At 36.1% G+C, this 10,982-nt stretch overlaps 1 non-coding gene across 1 annotated transcript; it reads left to right on the top strand.

Annotated features, from left to right (window-relative positions):
• The first annotated feature begins 4,668 nt into the window (after window positions 1–4,668).
• On the top strand, window positions 4,669–4,796 carry LOC122492523. Its single transcript, XR_006299695.1, has one exon. It is a non-coding gene; the product is annotated as a small nucleolar RNA SNORA18 (small nucleolar RNA).
• The last annotated feature ends 6,186 nt before the right edge of the window (window positions 4,797–10,982 follow it).

The raw sequence follows: 10,982 nt of genomic DNA, 5'->3' as shown, positions 1-10,982 counted from the left end.
TTTACCGGCAAGGAAACTGAGGTACAGAGAAATTAGTGATTGACTTGCCCAAGGGCACAGAGTTAATAAGTGGTACTGTCAGGACTCAAATGAAGGCCCACATTCTTAACCCCTTCACTGTGCCTCTCCCTTGTACTGCCTTGTGCAACCATCGCCACCATTCACCTCCAGAACATTTTCATCCTGCCCAACCGAAACACTACGCCCGTTAAACACCAAGTCCCTATTACCTCCCTCCTCCAGCCTCTGGAAACCACCATTCTACTTTCTGTTTGATGAATATAGGAACCTCATGAGTCATACAGTATTTGTCCTTCTGTGACTGACTTATGTCACTTATCATAATGCCCTCAAGGTTCATCTATGCTGTAGAATATATCAGCATTTCCTTCCTTTTTAAGACTGAAGAATTTTCCATTGTATGCATGCCATATTTTATGCATCCATTTATCCAATAATGGACATGGGTTGTGAGTACCTTTTAGTTATTGTGAATAATGCCATGAACATAGGTGTACAACATCTGTTCCAGTTCTTGTTTTCATTGATTTAGAGTATATGCCCAGAAGTTAAATCACTGGATCCTATTATAATTCTCTGTTTAAGTTTTTGAGGAATTGACATCTCATTGTTCACAGTGACTCCACCATTGTACATTCTCATCAACAATGCACAAGTGCTCCAATTTCTCCACATTTCTGCTAACACTTGTTATTTTTTTATTTTTTTAATATTTATTTACTTATTTTTGAGAGGAAGAGAGCACAAGCAGAAGAGGGGCAGAAAGAGAGGGAGACCAAGAATGCCAAGCAGACTTCATGTTGTCAGCACAGAGCACTATGCGGGGCTCAAACTCACAAACCACAATATCTATGACCTGAGCCAAAATCATGAGTCAGATGCTTAACAGACTGAGGTACCCAGGTGCCCCTGTTTTTTTTTTGTTTTTGTTTTTTTAATTAAAACACTAATACAAAACACAAAAGTATTCTTTTATTATGACTGTGATTGTATCTTTCCTTCTATCCCCTCCAGTTACTCCTTATAAATGTTTCACTGGGTAGATACTGGGATTTCTGAACATCTCACCAGCCTTGTGATTATTTGTACCTCATGTACTGAATGACATCCTTTCTTCCAAGCTCCACAATTTTCATCTCTGTTCACACTACATTCTGAGGAAACTTCTGGGCTTGATCTTCCGTAAAACTGACTTGGTTTTCAACCACACATATTCTACTATTCAGTTTTTCAACTGAAATTTTTAGGTAATTAGTGTGATTAACTTCAGCTGTTGGGGAGTATGAATTTAGTCACATCTTTTGTATTTTTCAATTTTTCTGACAACTAAACCTTTCTGGAGATAATCTTTCTTTTCCCTAAATCTCACAGAAACCCAAAAAGTTTGCCCCAGTTCTTTCATCAATCAACTGACAGGGAGAACTTGAGTGTGAGGAGTCTGATAATACGACTCCTTTTGTCACTTACAACAGGAACACTTTTGAAAACTATTATGATACTTTATCCATTACTACTGTTTTGCCTACACAGGTACAAGCCCTTGCACAAATTTCTCTGATGATCAAAACTCCAAGAATATAGCTCTTTCAGCTCACATACAAACTTTGTCATTATTTGCTACCCTGACTAATCTGCCAAGGTGGTTGGGCTCATGGATATTTCTTGTAGCCGCTGCATGACAGCCCATACATAACACTCCCCAAGTTAACCTTTCACTATAATGTTGACCTTTGCACACCTGTCCAGATTCTACTTACTCCCACGGTGAGTTCCTCCCTGAGAAACTTGGTGCCTTTTATGCCGCTGGACTTTTCACAGACCTAGTCAGCCAGAGAGGTACTAAAGACATTAAACCTCAAAAGGGAAAGAATTGATCTTTCCTCTTGGATAATTTCTTCTTCCCTATGCAAATATTTCCATCTTCTTTCCAGTAATCAACTGAGCATTCTGAAGTCAGATTACAGTGAGCCTTTGTCAACCAAAGAAGTCCATATTATCCCCTTTAACCCAGGCATTGGGTTAATTGTGTCTATTCAAGTGACACTTTTCTGAAAGAAAATTAGTTCCAGAGTGACTGGTCTTATCAATATATATGAAGAAGCTTTAGGGAATTATGAACTTTCTATTCTACATCATCAGTTGCCCTGTTACATTTATTTCAACAATCATGTAGAGGTTTTCTAATTTTTTTTTTTAATGTTTATTTATTTTTGAGACAGAGAAAGACAGAGAGACAGAGAGACAGAGAGGAAGCAGGGGAAGGGCAGAGAGAGGGAGACACAGAATCCAAAGCAGGCTCCAGGCTCTGAGCTGTCAGAACAGAGCCTGATGCGGGGCTCAAACTCATGAAGTGAGAGATCATGACCTGAGCTGAAGTCGGACACTTAAATGACTGAGCCACCCAGGCACCCCAATGTTTTCTAATTTCTATAAATTCTTACACTTCACTTTTTCTTAGCAGTGTATTATAGTCATATGAATATTGTGTCCCCTCAAATCTCTCTGAAGATACTAAATTGTTTTAGCCATCTTTTCTATATTTCTCTAGTAATTCGATTTCAGCAAGAATCATTTTGATTTGTTAAAGTTGGTAACTCATTTTTATGCCATTATTTTTCTGAAGACTCTTAAATGTTTGTTTATAAGTGACAGATTAGGATAACTGATACACATGGCCAGTGTGAAGGTCACAGTTCCCTGATACTGAATTTGATTGCAAAGGACAAAACCCAAGGCTATGATAAGTGAGCTTAGACCTGTTATCAGAGATACCTCTCTGTTAAAGAAGGTAGGAGTTTGCTGTCAGGATGTGGGAAAGTTTACCCTATTGGCAGCTGATATTACCCCGCTGGCAGCTGATACCACCCAACTTCTCTTTTTAGCTCCAATACTCAGTTTAAATGTCCCTTCTTACTACCAGTGACAAAATACATTTATTAGTTCTCAAACTGTGCCAGCTCTGCGAGAGTTATGTGGGTATGCATTTTCCAAGTGCTTGGAATGTCCCGGTTTTACTGATCTTCCTATTCAGTGTCCAGTAGATGATTCCTGCCTCTAGCTCTTAATGATTATGATCTAGGGGTTTTCCCAAAGTTGTGTTCAAAAAACAAAACAAAAATAAAATTCCCTTCTTCCTCCAATACTAATCTCTTTCATTTGTATTAACTGCAGTTATCAGTTCTATCTGGTTACCCCATGGATCTAATCTCATATGCTTTATATCTTCCAGAAATTTCTTGCTTCTGCTGATATCAACCTTTACATTTCCTGCTGTTACATTGTTTTTTCTTAATTTTATATTTATTCACTCATTCAAATGGAACTTTGGAGACAGAAAAGTAAATGTGTGTGCATAGCCATCCAGAGGCACTTAGCTCCCAACTGACTTTTTGTCTTTGCTATTTTCTCTTTTTTCTTTCCTTTTCTTATTTATTTGTGTTTCATTGCTTTTTATTTAGTTTCTTTTTTTTTATTCTAATGCCACTTAAGAAAGAGGATAGTGACAAGAGTACTAGTATAGGAGTTACGATTCCTTTATTCCAATCATGTTTTTGCCATTATTAAATGGGGCCTAAGGGCACATAGTAGGTACTCAATAAGTATTGAGGAACAAGTGAATGAATGAAATAAATTAAAAACCTGCCCTAGGCTTCAGCTTCCTCCAAGCTTTAGGAGGCCTCTGTAAGTAACAGCAAGTTATGAATCTTCTGGGGCTGGATAGAAAACATTTATCATCACTTAACAGAAGGCACCAAGAAGAGAGAGGCTGCCATTGTGTGAACAGAAATGCAGCAATATGTGACTACACAGGGCAAACTAAGACAGAAAACTGTGATCAAAAACCTTAATAGGAGAACTTTGACATCAGAGTCTCAAACAAGTTCAAAGCAATCATAATTAAAGGCTTAACAACTGATTCTCAGGGAACTACGGAACTGTGATCAGACCAGAGGGCAGCTGAGTACTGAATTAGTAGAGAGAGAGATAAAAAGTCTGCCTTTGAAAGAACCTATGTTAACACCCTCTCCCTTTTCCTAAGTCCACATCATAAAAACTACCATAGGTAAAATCCTCTGGGGTCAAGGGCTTGACAACCCTGCCCTGAAAATTTTTCCCAAATCCTCCAACCTGACTTAGACAACTTCTGCCAGGTTGTCCAATGGCAATGAGGTTTCCAAGTTGGGGGTACACACACACGCAACCGGGTAACTCCCTACCATAAGCAAAACAATTTATTAGCAATGATATTGCTTTGCAAAACCAAAAGTCAAAATCATGAACATGTCTTCAGTGAGTTCTTTACATTGTGAATCACCTTATCACTATAATAACTATTTTATTATTCTATATCGGAGAATCCTAAGAAAACACAAGAGTTTACAAATTACACATCTGCTTAAAATACTTAGTTCAGTGATCTTCAAACACAATCAAAAACACAATCACCTGCCTTATTAAAGCATAGGCTTCTGGGTTTCACCTCCAGAATTTCTGATTCAGAGCAGGAAGATACCACTCATGACACAGAGATAGTCTCATAACATACACAATTGAGGTTCATGGGGCCACACCTAAGCCAAATCCTCAGGTATATCTATCGGGACACTTTTATGTGCAAGTACAAACAACAACAACAACCTCACTCCATTCGAGGTACAGCCCAACGGGGTTTTTTCTATAGACCCATATCATTGGAAATACCTCACAGTAAATATGTGGTTTGCTTTACTCACAGAATTGTGTTTAAATCTGTGAGAAAGAACTATAATACAGAACCAGACAGATCCGTCCACTCTGACCCTAAGCATGGCCTTAAAATACATTTCTTGAAGAAACTGGATCCCAGAGTTTATAGGTGGAAAATTTTTGAAAGTATGTCCATATTCAAGTAGAGATCAAAGAAGCCCAAGTAAAAGAAGTGTGGATTAACTGACATGACAACTGTGGATTAAGAAGTGTTATTTTCTTTATTTAAATTCAAGTTAGTTAACATTAAGTGTAATATTCCTATATTAGTTTCAGATGTACACTAGAGTGATTCAATACTTCTATACAACACCTGTGCTCATCACAAGAGTACTCTTTAATCCTCATCAACTATTTAACCCATCACCTCACTCACCTCCCCTCTGATAACCATCAGTTTGTTCTCTAGAGTTAAGAGTTTCTTAGTTTACCAGTCTTTCTCTTTTGTTTTCTTTTACTCATTTCTTTTGTTCCTTAAATTCCACATATCAGAGAAATCATATGGCATTTGTCTTCCTCTGACTTATTTCACTTAGCATAATACCAACTCCATCCATATCATTGCAAATGGAAAGATTTCATTCTTCTTTATGGCTGAGTAAATATTCCATTGAATATTTACCAACCTTCTTTATCCATTCATCAATGATGGGCACTTAGGCTGTTTCCATAATTTGGCTATTTTTAGATAATACTGCTATAAGCATTGGGGTGCATGTATATTCCTTTGGATTAGTATTTTTTATTTCTTTGGGTAAATACCTAGCAGTGCAATTGCTGGATTTTAGGATAGTTCTATTTTTAACTTTTTGAGGAAGCTGCATATTGTTTTCCAGAGTAGCTTACTAAATGCATTCTTACCAAGAGTTTAAGAAGGCTCCCTTTCTCCACATCCTCGCCAGTACCTGTTGTTGATTTTAGCCATTCTCACGGGTTTGGGGTGATATCTTATTGTAGTTTTGATTTACATTTATCTGATAATCAGTGATGTTGGGCATCTTGTCATGTGTCCGTTAGCAGTCTGTATGTCTTCTTTGGAAATTTTCTATTTATATCTTCTGTCCATTTTTATTTTTACTGCAACTTGATTGACTGATTCATTGGTTGATTGATTTAAATGCAAGTTAGATAACATATAGTGTAATGAAAGTTTCAGGAGTAGAATTTAGTGATGTATCACTTACATATAACACCCAGTGCTCATTCCAACAAGTGCCCTCCTTAATGCCCATCACAGCCCTTGCCCCCAACCAACACCCCTCCAGAAACCCTCAGTTTGTTCTCTGTTTGAGTATCTTATGGTTTGCCTCCCTCTCTGTTTTTTATCTTATTTTTCCTTCCCTTTCCCTATGTTAATCTATTTTGTTTCTTAAATTCTGCATATGAACGAAATCACATGATATTTGTCTTTCTGTGACTGACTTATTTTGCTTAGCCTAATACATTCTAGTTTTTTCTACATTGATGCATATGTCTGCCCATTTTTAGTTGGATTATTTGTGTTTTTAATGTTGAGCTTTGTAAGTTCTTTATGTATATTTGATACTAACCCTTTATCAGATATGTCATTTGCAAATATCTCCTCCCATTCAGTACATTGTATATTAGTTTTATTGACTACTCTCTTTGCTGTGCAGACGCTTTTTATTTTGATGTAGTCCTGCTAGTTTTTTATTTTGTTTCCCTTGCCTTGGGAGGCATATCTAGAAAGAACTTGCTACAGCCAATGTCAAAGAAGTTACTGCCTGTGATCTTTTCTAGGAATTTTATGGCTTCAGGTCTCACATTTACGTCACTCACTCATTTTGAATTTAGTTTTGTGTATGGTGTATGAAAGTAGTCCAGTTTTCTCAACACCCTCTGTTGAAGAGACTGTCTTTTTCCCATTGGATATTCTTTCCTGCTCTGTCAAAGATTTATTAGCCATATAGTTGTGGATTCATTTATGGGTTTTCTATTCTGTTCTATTGATCTATATGTCTATTTTTGTGCCAATACCATACTGTTTTGATCACTACCACTTTGTAATGTAACTTGAAGTCTGGAATTGTGATGCCTCCAGCTTTTCTTTTCTTTTTCAAGGTTGCTTTGGCTTTTAGGGTCTTTGGTGATTCCATATAAATTTTAAGATTGTTTCTTCTATCTCTGTGAAAAATGCTGGTGGTATTTTAATAGGGATTGCATTAAATGTGTAGATTGCTTTGGGTAGAAAAGACATTTTAACAATATTTGTTCTTACAATCCATGAGCATGGAATGTCTTTCCATTCTTTACCTGTATGATCTTCAATTTCTTTTATTAGTGTTTTATAGTTGTCAGAGTACAGACCTTTTCACCTCTTTGGTTAAGTTTATTCCCAGATATATTTTATTTGGGGGAGGTGAAATTGTAAACGGGATTGATTCCTTAATTTCTCTTTCCACTGCTTCATTATTTGTGTATAGAAATGCAACAGATTGCTGTTGATTTTGTATCCTGCTACTTCACTGAATTAATTTGTCAATTCTAGCATTTTCTTGGTGAAGTCTTTTGGGTTTTCTATACTGAGTATCATGTAATCTGCAAATAGTGAAAGTTTAAGCACTTCCTTGCTGATGTGGATGCCTTTTATTTCCTTTTGATGTTTGATTGCTGAGGCTAGGACTTCCAGTACTCTATTAAATAACAGTGGTGAGAGTAGACATCTCTGTTTTATTCTTAATCTTAGAGGAAAAGCTGTCAGTTTTTCCCCATTAAGGATGATATTAGCTGTGAGTTTTGCATATAGGGCCTTTGTAATTTTGGGGTGTGTTCCCTCTAAACCTACTTTGTTGAAAGTTTTTACCATGAATGAACGTAGTACTTTGTCAGATACTTTTTCTGCATTTATTGAAATGATATGATTCTTAATCTTTCTTTTATTAATGTGGTATATCACACTGATTGATTTGTGAATATTGAACCACCCTTGCAACCCAGGAACAAATTCCACTTGTTCATGGTGAATAATTTTTTAATGTATTGTTGGATTCTGTTTGCTAGTATTTTACTGATAATTCTTGCATCCATGTTTATCAGGGGTATTGGCCTGCAGTTTTTTTTGTTTTTGTTTTTGAGTAGAGTCTATCCGGTATCAGGGTAATTCTGGCCTCATAGAATGAATTTGGAAGTTTTCCTTCCTTTTTTTATTTTTTGGAATAGTTTGATAAGAGTAGGTATTAACTCTTCTTTAAATGTTTGGTAGAATTCACTTGTGAAGCCATCTGACCCTGGACCTTTGTTTGCTGGGAATTTTTTTGATTACTGATTCCATTTCTTTGCTGTTTATTGGTCTATTCAAATTTCCTATCTTCTTGTTTCAGTTTTGGTAATTTATATGTTTATAGGAATTCTTCTGTTTCTTCTACGTTGTTCAATTTGTTGGTATATAATTTTTCATAATAATCTCTTATAATTGTTTGTATTTATGTGGTGTTGATTGTTATTTCTCATCTCTCATTTGTGATTTTATTTAGTTTTGTCCTTTCTCTTATCTTTTTGATAAGTCTGGCTAGGGATTATTAATTTTATTAATTTTTTTCAAAGAACCAGCCCCTGATTTCATTGATATTCAATTTTTTTTTTTTAGTTTCTGTATAAATTATTTCTGCTCTAATCTTTGCTATTTCCTGCCTTCTGCTGGCTTTAGGCTTCATTTATTGTTCTTTTTCTAGCTTCTTTAGGTGTAAGTTTAGGTTGTTTATTTGATATTTTTCTTGCTTCTTCAGGTGGGCCTGCATTCCTATACACTTTACTCCTTAGGACCACTTTTGCTGCATCCCAAAAGTTTTGGACTGTTGTGTTCATTTTCATTTGTTTCCATGTATTTTTTTATTTCTTCTTTGATTTCCTGGTTGACCCATTCATTGTTTAGTAGCATGTTGTTTAACCTGCCTGTATTTGCGATCTTTCCAAATTTCTCTTTGTGGTGGACTTCTTGTTTCATGGCATGTGATCAGAAAACATGCATGGTATGATTTCAATCTCTTTGTATTTGTTGAAGCCTGTTTTATGACCTAATATGTGATCTATTCTGGAGAATGTTCCATGTGCACTTGAAAAGAATGTGTATTCTACTGCTTTAGTATGGAATGTTCTGAATACATCTGTTAAGTCCATCTATTCCAGTGTGTCATTCAAAGCCATTGTTTCCTTGTTTATTTTCTGTTTAGATGACATGTCTGTTGATGTAAGTGGGGTGTTAAAGTCCCCTACTATTAATGCGTTATTATTAATTAGTTCTTTTAGTTTGTTATTGTTTTATACATTTTGGTGCTTCATGTTAAGTGTATAAATATTTACAATTATTATATCTTCTTTTTGAATTTTCCTTTTTGTTATTATATAGTACCCTTTTCTGTCTCTTGTTAGTATTTGTTTTAAACTCCAGTTTCTCTGATATGAGTATTGCTACTCTGGATTTTTTTGACTTTCATTTTTTTGATAAATGTTTTTTTACCCCCTCACCTTTTGTTTTAACAGACTTTTTTTAAGTTTAATTTATTCAGTTTGAGAGAGAGAAAGAGCATGCAGGAAGGGCAAAGAGAAGGGGGGAGAGGGAGAATGTCAAGCAGAATCCTCACTGTCAGTGCAGAGTCCAATATGAGGCTTCAACTCACAAATTGCAAGATCATGACCTGAGCTGAAATCAAGAGTCAGATGCTTACCCAACTAAGTCACCCAGGCACTCCTGCACCCTCTCACTTTCAATCTGCAGATGACTTTAGGTCTAAAATGAGTCTCTTGTAGGCCATATATAGATGGTTGTTGTTTTTTTTCTTTTTTAATCACTTCTGACACCCTATGTCTTTTCATTGGAATATTTAGTTCATTTACATTCCAAGTAATGATTGGTAGATATGTATTTATTACCATTTTATTATTTGTTTTGTCACTGTTTCTGTGAATTTTCTCTGATCCTTTCTTGTCTTTGTCACTTTTAGTCTCTCCTTTGCACTCAACGAGTCCCCTTTAATATTTCTTGCAGGCCTAATTTGTTGGTCATGAACTCCCTTAGTTTTTGTTTGTCAGGGAATGTCTTTATCTCTCCTTCTATTCTAAATGATACCTTGCTAGATAGAGTATTCTTGGCTGCAGATTTTTCCCATTCAGCACTTAGAATATATGATGCCACTTCCTTCTGGCTTGCCAAGTTTCTATTAAGAAATCTCCACCTAGCCTTATGACTTTTCCCTTATAAATTAAGAACTTCTTTTGCTGCTTTGAATATTTTTTATCATTATATTTTCCAAATTTAATTACACTGTGTCTTGGTGTTGGCTTACTTTTGTTTATTTTGATGGGAGTTCTCTGTGGGTCCTGGATCTGGATGTCTATTTCCTTACCCAGTTTATGGAAGTTTTCTGCTATGATTTCTTGAAATAAACTTTTTCCCCTTTTCTCTCTCTTCTTCTTCTGGGACTCCTATTATATGAATGTTATTACATTGGATAGAGTCACTGAGTTCCTTAAGTTTATTCTCATGTTGTACAATTCCTCCCTCTTTTATTCATCTTCATTATTTTTCCATTATTTTGTCTTCTACATCACTGATTCATTCCTCTGCTTCGTCCAGTCTGCTGTTCATTGCATCAACCTGTTTCCAATCTTATTTATTGTATTCTTCATCTCTGTTTCATTTTTTAACTGTTTCATCTCTGTGATAAGGGTCTCACTGATATCTTCCATTCTTTTGCCAAGCCCAATATCCTTACCTTTGCTGTTTTAAATTCTTCATCAGGCATGTTACTTGTATCTGTTTCACTTAGATCTCTGGCTGTGACTTATCTTATTCTTTCATTTGGGATAAATTCCTCTGTTTTCTCATTTTGTCTAAGTTTCTGCCTTCTTCTGTGGGTTAAAAAGAAATGGCTATATCTCCTGCTCCTGAATGTAATGGTTTTATGAGGAAGAGGTCAAGTACTTACCAGGGCCTGAAACTTCAGGGAGTGTCTCCAGAATGTGCTGTGTGCACTCTACTGCTGTATTTTGGCTGCTCTATCCTTCAAAACAGTCATCTGTAGAAGATTCCCTTGTCTGCTGTGGACAGTGTTTGGTCCCTAGCCTGAATGTGGACAGTTTTAACTCATTGTGCTCTACCTGTGAAATGAGACCTGACACCAACACCATCATAACTAAGGTCCTATAGGGCTCTCTTGTCAGGAGACATGGTGTGGACAGAGGTTTGTGCTGATCTT

This window comes from Prionailurus bengalensis, chromosome C2 (genome assembly GCF_016509475.1).
Source record: "Prionailurus bengalensis isolate Pbe53 chromosome C2, Fcat_Pben_1.1_paternal_pri, whole genome shotgun sequence".
NCBI classification, from domain to species: Eukaryota; Metazoa; Chordata; class Mammalia; order Carnivora; family Felidae; genus Prionailurus; species Prionailurus bengalensis.
Note: the sequence above shows the minus strand (reverse complement) of the source record. Positions and strands in the feature narration are given on the sequence as shown.